General features: G+C 38.6%; 1 pseudogene; it reads left to right on the forward strand.

Moving 5' to 3' along the window:
* Positions 1-9,797: 9,797 nt before the first annotated feature.
* Positions 9,798-14,568, forward strand: LOC112650793 (transcription elongation factor A protein-like 3; annotated as a pseudogene).
* The last annotated feature ends 549 nt before the right edge of the window (positions 14,569-15,117 follow it).

Genomic DNA, 15,117 nt, shown 5'->3' on the forward strand with positions numbered 1-15,117 from the left:
TAACCTTCTAAATACATTGATAAGGGATCCCTGGGTGGCTCAGCGGTTTAGCGCCTGCCTTTGGCCCAGGGCGCGATCCTGGAGTCCCGCATCAGGCTCCTGGCATGGAGCCTGCTTCTCCCTCTGCCTGTATCTCTGTCTCTGTCTCTGTCTCTCTCTCTCTGTGTGTCTATCATGAATACATAAATAATATCTTTAAAAATAAATAAATATATACATTGATAAGTCCTCCTTCAGGTCCTCGAAAGGAGTTCATGCAACTGAGGGATGCTGAAACTTCATTAGCTTATCCACAAATCTACACCAGGTTTGCAGCCAATACTTGGATCGATGCTGCCCTACACACAAATATAGAACTTAAGTTAGGCCATATTAAAAGCACCATACTATGTCTTTACACATATTGTTGCCTCTGTCTCTGGAGACTTTTCCAGTGAAGAGCTTTCCAGGTGGAAGGAATAGCAAGTACAAAGGTCCTGAGGTAGAAATATGCTTGATAAATATGTGTCCAGTAGATTTTGTGTTCAAGGAATAGCAAAAAAGCCAACAGTGCTTGAGAAGAAGGAGAGGGGAGTAGAGTAGGACAACATGAAGCCAGAAGGCTGACCAGGCAGGTCTTGCAGCTCAGTAATAATACAAAGACCCTAACTTACTCTAAGTGAGTTTGGTTGCCAGGCACATTTTTCCCCAGAGGGCTTAAGTGAACCGACTCACAATTTTAAGGTTTCACTCTATTGAGAAGGACCTGTTGAATTCACAGTGGAGAATTAGCAAATATTGTAGCTTGTTTATCTTTGAGTTAAGGGTGATGATGGAATGTTATTTTAAAGCTGGCAGTGGAAAGATTTGTTTAGAAAAATAAAGCCCTCAGGACAATGGCCAAAATGGAGGAAGACAGGCATAGAACTGAATTGCTCCACATAATAGAGTTGGAGAAACATTGAGCCCTGGGGTCTGTGTGAGAAGGAGATTAATGGGTAGTGAGCCTTTTGGAAAGCCTGGAGCAGCCCGAGGCAAAAGGATGGAAGATTTAGGAACAAAATTTCCTGTAGTGGGGGAAGAAAAATATGAAATACTCAGTTTTGGATGTCCAACAGACTATTCCAAGATACAGGAAATCCTTCAGAAAATAAAAGATCTAATACATACAAATGCCTCCATGAGTAGTGTTTTGAGGAAAAGAAAGAAAAGAATGGTGACATGTTGGGGTTGACTTGAGTGGAGAGAAAAGATCAGTAAGAAAGGACAAGATATGAGGACCCAACAACTCAAGGAGTATAAGTAGAAGCAAGAGAGGGCCCGAGAAAAACGTTCATGGGAAAGATGTTGGGTACCTCATCACAGCTGGAAGGATTCAAGACATATTTTTAAAAATATTTTATTCGTTTATTTGAGAGAGAGTGAGCATGGGTGGGGGAAGGAGCAGAGGGAGGGGGAGAAGGAGACTCCCTGGTGAGCAGGGAGCCTGACTTGAGACACAGATCTCAATCCTACCAGAGAAGACAGAGACACTCAACCAACTGAGCCACCCAGGTGCCCCAAGGCATTACTATTTAAATAGTAAAAGAAGGGACACTTGGGTGGCTCAGTGGCTGAGTGTCTGCCTTTGGCTCAGGGTGTGATCCTGGAGTCCCGGATCGAGTCCCACCCTGGCTCCTTGCATGGAGCCTGTGTCTCCTCCCTCAACCTCTCTCTCTCTGCCTTTCTCTGTGTCTCTCATGAATAAATAAATAAAACTTTAAAAAATAAAAATAAAAAAATAATAAATAGTAAAAGAAGAGTAACTCTAACACTAGACTGGATAGAGGCAGGCAATAATCACATGTAAACCAGTGGGGTTACATTTGTATTCACAGTGTGCTGTGCATAATAATAAAGTATGGGAATGAATCAATCATTGTCAAAGAATAAAATTCACTTAAAAAATGAATTTTGGGGATCCCTGGGTGGCGCAGCGGTTTAGCTCCTGCCTTTGGCCCAGGGCTGATCCTGGAGACCCGGGATCGAATCCCACGTCAGGCTCCCGGTGCATGGAGCCTGCTTCTCCCTCTGCCTGTGTCTCTGCCTCTCTCTCTCTCTCTCTCTCTCACTGTGTGCCTATCATAAATAAAAAATTAAAAATTAAAAATTAAAAAAAAAAGAAATGAATTTTGAAATAGCTAACCATGATTTCTCACTGGGTAGTACTATTTATATTTTATATGTATGTATATGAGCTTTGGAGTTCCATTATGTTTTTGCTTTTCAAGCCAACATTTATTTTTAGCTCACTGTGTTCCAAATCCTGTGCTGTTTTATAAGAGCTCCATGACCTAGGTTTCATTACCATCCCACTTTATTTTTTTTTAATTTATTTTTTATTGGTGTTCAATTTACTAACATACAGAATAACCCCCAGTGCCCGTCACCCATTCACTCCCACCCCCCGCCCTCCTCCCCTTCTACCACCCCTAGTTCGTTTCCCAGAGTTAGCAGTCTTTACGTTCTGTCTCCCTTTCTGATAGTTCCCACACATTTCTTCTCCCTTCCCTTCTATTCCCTTTCACTATTATTTATATTCCCCACATGAATGAGAACATATAATGTTTGTCCTTCTCCGACTGACTTATTCACTCAGCATAATACCCTCCAGTTCCATCCACATTGAAGCAAATGGTGGGTATTTGTCATTTCTAACAGCTGAGTAATATTCCATTGTATACATAAACCACATCTTCTTTATCCATTCATCTTTCGTTGGACACCGAGGCTCCTTCCACAGTTTGGCTATCGTGGCCATTGCTGCTATAAACATCGGGGTGCAGGTGTCCCGGCGTTTCATTGCATTTGTATCTTTGGGGTAAATCCCCAACAGTGCAATTGCTGGGTCGTAGGGCAGGTATATTTTTAACTGTTTGAGGAACCTCCACACAGTTTTCCAGAGTGGCTGCACCAGTTCACATTCCCACCAACAGTGTAAGAGGGTTCCCTTTTCTCCACATCCTCTCCAACATTTGTGGTTTCCTGCCTTGTTAATTTGCCCCATTCTCACTGGTGTGAGGTGGTATCTCATTGTGGTTTTGACTTGTATTTCCCTGATGGCAAGTGATGCAGAGCATTTTCTCATATGCATGTTGGCCATGTCTATGTCTTCCTCTGCTAGATTTCTGTTCATGTCTTTTGCCCATTTCATGATTGGATTGTTTGTTTCTTTGGTGTTGAGTTTAAGAAGTTCTTTATAGATCTTGGAAACTAGCCCTTTATCTGATATGTCATTTGCAAATATCTTCTCCCATTCTGTAGGTTGTCTTTGAGTTTTGTTGACTGTATCCTTTGCTGTGCAAAAGCTTCTTATCTTGATGAAGTCCCAATAGTTCATTTTTGCTTTTGTTTCTTTTGCCTTCGTGGATGTATCTTGCAAGAAGTTACTGTGACCGAGTTCAAAAAGGGTGTTGCCTGTGTTCTTCTCTAGGATTTTGATGGAATCTTGTCTCACATTTAGATCTTTCATCCATTTTGAGTTTATCTTTGTGTATGGTGCAAGAGAGTGGTCTAGTTTCATTCTTCTGCATGTGGATGTCCAATTTTCCCAGCACCATTTATTGAAGAGACTGTCTTTCTTCCAATGGATAGTCTTACCTCCTTTATCGAATATTAGTTGCCCATAAAGTTCAGGGTCCACTTCTGGATTCTCTATTCTGTTCCATTGATCTATGTGTCTGTTTTTGTGCCAGGACCACACTGTCTTGATGACCATAGCTTTGTAGTACAACCTGAAGTCTGGCATTGTGATGCCCCCCAGATATGGTTTTCTTTTTTAAAATTCCCCTGGCTATTCGGGGACCACCCCACTTTAAATATCAGAATACCAAGTCTCAGGTAAAGTAATTTGCTCAAGTTTGTACAACCAGTTGGAGGAGAGGGTAAGGGCAAAGCCAGGATTTAAATTCAGGATGAGGATTCCAGAGCCCATACCTTTAATTATGTTCCTGTCTTCTTTTGTTTCACATGTCATATATCCGTCATCGTGTTTCAGCTCATAAACATGCCATTAATTCAAAAAGTGGAGGAACTGAATCTATTTGGAGAAAAATCCATAAGAGATACTAAAATGCACAAGTGGAAGATATTCAAATCCAATGAAAAATTCACCAGTGTTTACATTAGAGAAAAACTAAATATTGTAATACAGAAGAGAAATGGACAAAGTAACCTCATTTCACAGAATTAAAAACAAGATGAAAGAAATCACACGGAATCATTACAGTTTGAATAAACGCATTTTCTAAACATTTGTTTGGAGCTCCATGTGTTCAATATAGCTATTTTACCAGTCTGACCCAGGTACCAATGCTATAGTTAGGATACTCTAGTGACAAAGAGAACTGGAGATTGTACAATTCATGGTACAAATAAGAGGAGTTTTAACCAACATGTCTTGACCAAGGTTTTTTCTGTTTTTTGTTTTTTTTTTTTAAACTCTTACAGCTGCTTCCAAGATAAATTCAAAACGATGAGTCAGCCATCCTGTGCTTGTGGAAGACTCACAATCAAAGTATAACATGATTAGATAATAAGGAAAAGGACAGAAATCTCTTTCTGTCAGGAAGAGATTAAGCAAGAAGAGCCTTGAGATGCTGATAAGACTTAAACTTACATTACTTTTTTTTTTTTTTACTATAACTAGAAAACTCCATAGCTTATAAAGTGAGTGTGAAGAAGTAATGAGGGTTTTGCCCTTGAAATGCTTTCTTTTGGACAAAAAAAAAATAAAATGAAAGTCGTTCCAGTTTTATGATATAATTGACTCTAGAAAGAAGGAATAAAAGATTATTGGAAATTAATGAGTGCCCAGTATCTTAGGTACTTTTGTAACTGCTTGCCCTCAGGGTTGTCAGCTTTCTTCTAAAAGCAAAGCTGTTCAAGCATCGTTTTCCTTTCATTACAAGCTCGTGCAACATAGCTACACTCACTGAGCACATGAGCCTGTCAAACACCAAGGAGACACTGGAAATTATTTGTCCGTTCATCTAACAAATATTGATTAGGCATCTACTATGAGGCAAGCATTGCCTTAGGATGTGGAATCCAAAATTATAAAGACACAGTTCCTGCCATTGCCTCACTCATGGTCCGGAAGGAGAGACAGACATGCAAGCAGTCAGAGCTGATACTTGACTAGTGTGCACCAAATGACCTTCCCACCTGTTTATAGCTAGGTTCCTTCTATTATGTAAGTACCTATGCCAAAGTGGCCATTAAATACTTTAAACAGCACCCCTGTAAGCAATTACAGTGTAATGTGGTATGTCCTATATTAAAAGCACATATAAAATGCCAAAGAAACGGAGAGAGAAGATATTTGTCACATCCGAGATCGAAATGGAAATAATAGTTAATAACTTCATATCCTCTGTGACACTCTCTCCAAACATACCAGCTCACAGTGATATTTACGAAGAAACATAGACCTTTAAGGTTGGAAGAGACCATAGAAATTAGCTTGATCAACCTCCTCATGAGAGAGAGAGAGAGAGAGAGAGAGAGAGAGTTGGAATTCCAAAATAGCTTCACTGACTTCCTGCCATCACCCAGTTAAGGTCACAGGTAGGATAAGAATTCAAGGCCCAAAACTCTCTGATCACTATCCCACAACTAGTCAATAACACACACTATTGTACTTACCTGAGCCCTGTTTGTTTTATGCTCATTGTCCTACCTTCAATGCCTTCCATCCACTTTCTTACCTAAAAACCAGTAACTTCTCCAGAAGAATGGCAACAAAGACAACACCAAAGCAGCTAGGCTAAGAGGCGTGAGGCCAAATCCCATTTCCGTGAGATTTAAAATAGACCATGGGTATAAAACTCCTTGAGACTCCTTGCCTTCAGACTCTCTGACTTCAGCCCATTCTCAAAGTGATCTTTCTATTATAGATTTAATCAAGTTATTCTTCTGCCTTAAAGGGGAAAAATAAACATCTAAACATACAGAATTCTTGCAACCTTAACTCAGTCTTCATCGTAATCTCATCTCCAAACGCTCCCCACAGTATTCTGCTCCACTGACATTGAACTACGTATTCTTATTTCCCAAATCTGCCATGGTCTCCTACAGCTCCACTTTGTGAATTTCTACTCCCTGGCGTGTCCTCTTCCCTCTAGACTCACCTCCTACTCATGGATTCATCTATCTCCCTAATTCATCCTTAAAGACCTTGCTTCAATGTTTGGCATTTTAAAACCTCGAAAGTATTCATATACTACTTTTATAATTAAAAGACTAAATAATATTGTACTCCAGAGAAAAAGTATGACCACATTAAATGTTAACTTTTCTGTTATAATTTCCTAACTCACCCTTGCTCATGTAATGGCATTTCTATGCTAACCAGGTAGCTGTACCCTCCTCTGTTATTAATATCATAGTAAGTTTATGTGTCTGCCTCTACTCTGGGTCACTGAAACAGGAAAAGTGTCCTATATATCTCCACCATAAGCGTGCCGAAGAACTTAACTTACAAAGAATGAACAAAATGTGAGAGGCTACACGTTGAATTAGAGTTGCATCAGTTATTCACAGGCAACCCAGACCAGAGCACATGTTAGAGCTTTTCTCTTTCAGGTCAGGAAACAGACAAATGTCAGGAAACCCAGTTTAGGTTTCTATACAATACCCTCACAGTGATCCTCCTGTTCTGAAAACTGCCATGTGTCATGTTGTCTGACATACTGGAGAAAATCACTAGACTAGATTTGCTCCTAGAAACTGTTTTCTCAATTCCTTAAACCTCTTAACACTACATGCGCTTTTTTCATCTTTTTTTTTTAAAGATTTATTTATTTAGTTATTATAGACAGAGAGAGAGAGAGAGGCAGAGACACAGGAGGAGGGAGAAGCAGGCTCCATGCTGGGAGCCTGATGTGGGACTCGATCCCGGGACTCCAGGATCGAGCCCTGGGCCAAAGGCAGGCGCTAAACTGCTGAGCCACCCAGGGATCCCCTCATCTTCTTTAAAAAAATAAAAAAAATTAAGTCCACTTAGCCAATATATAGTACATCATTAGTTTTAAATGTAGAGTTCTATTATTCATTGGTTGCATATAATATCCAGTGCTCATCACATCATGTGCCCTCCTTAATGCCCATCACCCAGTTACCCCATCCCCAATCCCACCTCTTCTCCAGCAACCTTCAGTTTGTGTCCTATAGTTAGAGTCTCTCATGATTTGTCTCCCTCTCTGATTTCTTCCCAGATTTCTTTCCCTTTCCTTATAATCCTCTGCACTGTTTCTCATATTCCACATGAGTGAAACCATACAATTGTCTTTCTCTGATCAACTTATTTCACTCAGCATAATACCTCCAGTTCCATCCACATCGATGTAAATGGTATGATTTCATCCTTTTTGATGGTTGAGTAATATCTATCCATTCATCTGTTGTTAGATGTGCTTTTTAAAAGGAACCTCTAGGGTGGTTAATTTCACCCAGGCACTATGCACACTCTTTGAATGCATGATCCTTTGGAAAAATAATATTAGAGAAACTAATGACTTGATTCTTCTCCTTTTCAGGGAGGATAAATAAGATGTGGGTAGTATACTGCCCACTGAAAATTTTTAAAGAATATAATTATGATTGTCATATAAATATTAAATGAAGATGTCTCAAAGATATTGTTTGACTCATTAATTCTTGGGGAAAAAAAGGGCAGGGAGAGGAGATGGTAGATATATAGATGATAAACAGATAGATAGTAGATTGATATGGACAGAAATGTTGAAATAATAGATTTTTCTTAAAACATGAAAAATTGGTCAATACCAATAGGACAATAACTAACTACATTTGCATAGGACACAATTTGTCTTTCTATGGAAAATAATCATTCATTTAATCATTATCAATATTCTACACTTACAAAGTTGTAAAATAGCTTTCACTCTATAATATATAACCTGGAAGTGTGTGTTAGACAATGCTAATTTTCCATCGAAGACATCCAACAATCTTTTTGTCCATTTCCAAGTCTTTCACAATTTTTTCCTATACCTTTCTAATGCATTGATATATTATAGCACTAAAGTTTAGGAGCTAGTATTTTTTCTGCTTATCCTACTAAATATTCTGATTACTCTTCAACATTAACTTAAAACAATACAATCTACAAAGTAGAACGGTGTCTTCCAAATTATTTATTCATAAGATTTAATTGAGGGTACTTTTTAACATTCACATTTCCAGGTCGTCCCCTGGACAACCATTGAGTATATATGGAAAGGGACCTGAAATTAAGCATTTTTAAAAAGATTTTATTTATTTATTCATGAGAGAGAGAGGCAGAGACACAAGCGGAGGGAGAAGCAGGCTCCATGCAGGGAGCCCGACGTGGGACTCGATCCTAGATCTCCAGGATCAGGCCCTGGGTTGAAGACAGCACTAGGCTGCTGAGCCACCCGGGCTGCCCAAGCATCATTATTTAATATGCACCCTACATGATTTTTATGATCAGGTAAGTTGGGAAGTGTTTCATTAAAGCAAGGCTAAAACTAATCCTGTAACTAAATATAGTTTTGAGTACCCTTAAATTAATTAAACAATCATTAATTAAAGTTTTATTTAACTCAGGAGGTTTATCAAATCTTTTTTTAGATATGCCTAAATTTATGACCACTTACTATCTCCTAAATCACTTAAGTATTTTATGGAAATATAAATATTAATTGCATCTGAATTAATTGCATTAATTGCATCTTTTAACTTTCAAAGGTCCCTGTGCTCTCTCTATATTCTCCTCATTTTATATTGAATAGTGTAATACCATACTTTGAACTGCCAAAATTATAGCAAACTAATCAACAATCAATAAACTGAGGTTAGACCTAACTCTGGGTAATGAACAGGGGTAGTGGAAGGGAAGGTGGGTGGGGGGTTGGGGTGACTGGGTGATGGGCACTGAGGGGGGCACTTGGCAGGATGAGCACTGGGTGTTACGCTATTTGTTGGCAAATTGAACTTCAATAAAAAATTAAAAAAAAAAATAAACTGAGGTTAGTTACCTGGAATGCAGAGACAGTTGATCCACCAAATCCTAAAATATCATTAGATGTGAGGAGATGCAAAAATGAGATCATGAGTCAGAGTGATACCTGAATCTGAAGGGCAAAACCAGAAATTCACAAATGGCTAAGTGAAGAGGTTTTAAGAAACAAATATGGTAGGTCCACATATATTTCCAGCACAGTGGTTTTAAAAGAAACTATTCCCATAACGGGGGCTATATCTCATCCAGAGCACATCAGTATATTGAAATATTTTTATTCTATTAGTAAATGGTTATTATCCTAAATTCCTCATCCATTCCTCCTAGTCAACCCTGTATCCAAAACTGAAGGATAATATCCAACATGGCAGGGGAATCCCCCAAACCTTGCTCATATAAATATTAATGAAGCCCAATTGCCAACAAACTTTCTGATTGTTTTAAGCCCGCATCCCACCGTGGTTAAATACTGAGATTATTATTCCTACTCACAGGATGTCTCCACTGATATTTCATGGTGCTCTTAACCAGACTCTTAAAACTACCAAAAAGAAGTCCATTTTCTTCTAGAAAAAAAAAAAAAAAAAGAGTATTTGTCCTGTTATTCCAGCATTTGAATCTTTATGTCTTACTAACCTGAAAAGGGCAGTGAGGTCCTTATATACACATTGTGACTTTGAAATAATCCAGTGCACTAATTGGGGGCTTTTGTCAATTTTGTCAATTCTTAACTGAGAAATATTTTGCTACTTCTTCTTTACTAATTTCTGTGCAGCTTCCTTCTAAATACTTCTAAAAAGAACCAGAAAAAAATTAATGGACATCCATTTACCTGTAAGGGGTGATGGTAAGTGCTATTATACCTAATCATAGACCTAAATAAAACAGTATAATTTAAGAAAGAAAACTACTCTAGCACTCACTAGTACAACGTTTTTGTTGTTGTTGTTGTTTTCTTTTTTTCGCCCACTGTATAACTCTTAATTCCAATCTTCTCTGGGAACTCTATTATTAAAATAGCTGGGTTTTCTCTTTAAAACAATTCAAACAAAAATAAAACAATTCAAACAAATCCATTTACATACCAGCATATTTGTGTGGGGAATAAACTTAGTGAGTTTCTGGTACTAGATGTCTAGGAGCAAGTCTTGTTTCTTTCATTAGGACCTGGAAAAATCCATTTACAATCTTTGTCCTCAGTGTCCTCCCACGAAAATGAGTATTTGGACAATAACAGATCTTTCCAGTAGCAAAAAGCTCTCTTCAAAGAAAACATTGCACAAAAGTTCAACAGATAAGCACAACTTCTTCAGTTAAAGGGGAAGGATGGGCAGAGCGTTGCCATCTTGAACCTTCATCTACTTCCTAGGCAATCCTGAGATACTCTGAAGGAATTGCTTAAGATTCCACAAAACAGTGTGAAATCCACAAAAATATGATCACTAATATTCTTTCCAACTCTAAAAATTCGATGAAAATTCCTATAAGGTGTTCCTAATGCTTGGGGTTGTTCAATCAGACCACATGGAGGCTCAAAGGATAAAGGCTAAACTAATACAAACACACAGCAGAGGACAATATTATGTTACTTATAAAAGAAATGACCATTTCTGTAAAAAAAAAAAAAAAAAAAGAAAGAAAAGAAAAGACCAAAAGTAGGCAAACTTATGCCATTGTAACTCAGTATCAGTCCCTTCCCACCTCATGATATAATCCAAACCAAATATCAATTGAAGATAAAGTAAGAGCAGAAAAAATAAAATCATGATAATTAATATAGGTCATGTTGACTGTGACCATTTATCCAAGGTTCTCTCTCTCTCTTCGTGTGTGTATGTATATATATATATATATATATATCACATTATATATTCATACATTCATGCATACACATGCATACAATAAATACTAATACATTCCTACATATTTCTCTTCTAAAGTTTCCTTCGATTGTTTCATTTTGGGGACTTTTATGTCTTCTAGGTTAGATCCTCAAAGCCACTGCTTCTATACACTGATTTCAGTTATTTTGGGTGACCATTATCAACCCAGTGATTTGAACAACTTGAGAAAAGTTGGAAACTTTACAAGATGGAATCCATATTATACTGCACAAGGTAACAAAAGCTCTCTGTTAAAAATGTAAATTCAATCACATAATTAGTGTGCATAGAACACTTCACAGCTTCTCAACTCTCCTAGACTCATTATGAAATCCCAGACCTTTCATAATTTTCTTCTGTGGACCTTCCCAGCTTTACTTTGTCCTATTCTCCCCCTGCCCACTTCTGTACCTGAAGTGGCAGCTTGGTCATGCTCTGTGTTCTCCCCTGCTGTCACTGGGGCCTGAATTATGCCATTCCTCTACCTGGAAAACACATCTTTTCAGCCAACTGCTTAACAGTCTATTTATCCTTCAAAACAGCTTGAGCCTCATGTTCTCAGCAAAGCATTCCCTGACCCAGTCTAAGTTAGGAAACCTGATATATATTCCAAATAGCGTTTTATACCTTTTCACAAAACTCTGAATACTTGAAATTGTTTAACATATCATTTGTGATTATTTATTTCATATCTGAATTTTTACTGCCAGTAAATTCCCTATAGATAAGGCCATGTCAATCTTACTTACCCCTATAGCCCCATTATTTCTCATAGTACTTGGCATTTGGCAAATATTTGACAAATATTTATTGATAACAAATAGCACTTAGAAAATTTACAAATTTCTGAATTCACTCCTTAATAACTAGCAGTGATTTTAAACACATTTTCTGGGCCACCTGGGTGGTTTAGTCAGTTAAGCATCTGCCTTCAGCTCAGGTCATGATCCCAGAGTCCCAGGAACCAGCCCTGCATCAAGCTCCCTGCTCAGTGGGGAGTCTGCTTCTCCCTCTGCCCCTCAACCTGCTCTTGCACTCTCTCTCTCTGTCCCAGTTTCTATCTCAAAAAAAATAAATAAGATCTTTAAAAAAACCTCATTTTTTATAACTAAAAAATTAATTTTCTTTTGTTATCAAAGATTTTTATGATGCCTTCAAATTCTTGAACTACATGGAATGTTCTGAATATATATGCTTTTACAGAGCCATCTAGTGTCCATTTTATTTAGTGATGCTTAAAATGAAATAAGGCCAAAAGAAAAAAGAAAAAGCCCATAATATACTTAACAGTGAGAAATATATAATCTCCATCTGGCAGTAGCAATTTAATGCATCAACTGCACTTGAATAACTTTTTTTCTTCAGCTTCCTCTGTCTTTCACCTTATAGACATTATATTAGTCATTCTAGAATTTTGATAACTAAAACTGTGATGAGAGATCTCTGTTTCATGTGGTATATTGAAGAAATATGCTGCCACCTACCCCCTCCTAAAACCCCACTACAATAACAGGAGAAGAATAAGATATGCACAGACATTTAAGGATAAATAAAATAGGATAAGAAATTTCAGCAGATAAGAGACATAACAAAATTTTGGAAGTTAGAACAGAGAAGAATCAATAGTAACTCACACTGCCATTAGAGAAAGCTAAAAAAGCAAAGGAAAGGGATGCCTGGGTGGCTCATCCCTCCCAGGATGGTCAAAAAGGGAAATTTCAGGATTCCATTTGTGAAGAAAGCAACCAGTGTAAATTGGAGTGGAAGGACAGGGTCTCTAAGAAATATCAAAAAGAGGAAAAAAAGAAAAAGACACAAAGAAACAAAAAAAAATGCTATTTAGGGGATCCCTGGGTGGCTCAGCAGTTTGGCACCTGCCTTCGGCATGATCCTGGAGACCCAGGATCGAGTCCCATGTCGGGCTCCCTGCATGGAGCCTGCTTCTCCCTCTGCATGTGTCTCTGCCTCTCTCTGTGTGTCTTTCATGAATAAATAAATAAAATCTTTTTAAAATGCTATTTAAATATATGGAGAAGATGAAATCGAATCTCTGCTAGAATATTTGGGGATGAATGTCATAGGTACACAAAAAATTTAGAGAAATTTTTAAAAGGCCAGAAAAAAAATATGAGCACAATAAATGGTCCAGCTGAGAATCATATTTAAAAGGTAATAATAGGGCCCCTGGGTGGCTCAGTGGTTGAGCATCTGCCTTCATTCAGCTCTGGGTGTGATCCCGGGGTCCTGTGATCAAGTGCTGCATCGGGCTCCCCGCAGAGACCCTGCTTCTTCCTCTACCTGTGTCTCTGCCTCTCTCTGTGTGTCTCTCATGAATAAATAAATAAAATCTTTTTTTAAAGGTAATAGTAATGTAAAAAAAAAAAAACTAAATATTGATTTAATCAGTTGTGACAGCTACACTCAGAAGATGGGAAGAGACATACATGGGAAAGAAGAAGTGGGTGCATATAAAGGAGCTAACTTCTTTCGCTAAATAGTTGGATATCTAAATTAAAATTTTCTAAAGGAACAATAAAATTATATCGTTTTAAATATAGAGACAAAGTCTGAGAAGAACAGAATGTGGTTTTCTCTGGGAGAAGGAATCAGGAGTGAATGGGACTGTGACTAAGGACAGATTTCTCTTAATTATGTCTTAACTTGTAATTTATGAGTGTATAGACAAAATTTTAATTAGTTCAATAAAAATAGGTATCTTATATATTTTTCTTTCTTTTCTTTTTTTCCCATTGTGCATTCCCTCGCTGAGCTGCATGAGACAATACATTTTCAAGTTCTATCTAAGATGCACCAGCATTGCGTGGAACCAGAGGGCCCCATGAGGGGTGACTGGGCTTCTGCAAGCGGGAGGAGGTGCAGGCCTGCCCCAGGCCCCTCAAGTCTGTGTGTCTGTCCCCAATACTCTGCAAGGCTAGAAAAGGAAGAAGAACCTGTCCAGAATCCCCGCAGGGCAAGGAAAAGAAGGGAAAATCTCAACATGGAAAAACTCTACAATGAAAATGAGGGAAAGCTGGAAATTGAGAGACAGCCAGAAGATGAAGGAGAGCCTGAAGAGGAAGGAAATCAGGGGAGGAAGAAAAGCTGGAAGTGGAGGGGAAGTCAGGGCATGAGGGAAAGCTCCAGAATAAGGGACAGCCAGATGACGAGGGGCAACCAGAAGATGAGGGAAAGCAGGAAAAGCAGGGCAAGTCTGAGAATGAGGGAAAAACCAGATGGTGAGGACAAGCCAGAATCATTGGCAAAGCCCGGGGGTGAGCGACCAGCTGCTGGAAAGTGCCCAGCTGAAGATTACATGCCCAGGAAAGAAAAGAAAACCGGATGGGGGGATGGACAATCTCCCCAAGGACCATCAGGAGGACTTACAGGAAAGGCACTTGAGCAGTGAGGAGATAATGAGAGAATATGGAGATATGTCAAAGGCTCAGGAAGAGCTAGGAAAAATAAAAAGAAAAGGGATGGTTTTCACTGGATGCAAAGAGATGTACAAGATCCGTTTGCCCCAAGGAGGCAATGGAGTGTCGGAGGAATGAGGGGCCAAGGTAGGGGCCAAACGGGTTTACATGATATCCCATATCCTTAATGCCTTTGGCCTTCAATTCTAACTTCTCTAATGAGAGTATTGCTGACCCTGCTTTCCGTGGCTGGCATTGGGCAGGCTGATCCTTCGCTTTAGGTGTCACTCTTGTTACCAGCAGCCTTTTGATCCAATTACAAGTGTTTTTGGTCTTTCAGGAGGGGATCTTTCACTCATGTGCATGGAAGAGATGTTCATGGTACACTGTAAAATAACAATAAAGAAAAAAGTTTTCAGAGCCACAAAAACAATAAATACAATACAATAAAATAAAATGTACCAGTGTTAATAGCCTCACTTGGTTTCATCCAGAACTCTTGATTACATGATACTGACAAGATTTTTTAATATTTTAAGACAAGCACAAAAGACCTTTCACCAGTTCTATAATTGTTTCCCATCAATGGTTACTTGAGGGTACTGGCCACTGCATTCCCTCTGTGGGGATGTTTTTGCAATAAGTGTGATAAGTTCTGCCGTGAGGGCTGATTTTACCTCTGAAAAGAGGTCATATTCTAGGCAAAAACAGTTGAACATATTGCCTGCACATCTCCTACCTTGTGTCTCCTCAACCAAAATATTGGGCTGCCTACCATTATAACCTGAGAAATATG

This window comes from Canis lupus, chromosome 29 (genome assembly GCF_003254725.2).
Source record: "Canis lupus dingo isolate Sandy chromosome 29, ASM325472v2, whole genome shotgun sequence".
Classification (NCBI taxonomy): domain Eukaryota; kingdom Metazoa; phylum Chordata; class Mammalia; order Carnivora; family Canidae; genus Canis; species Canis lupus.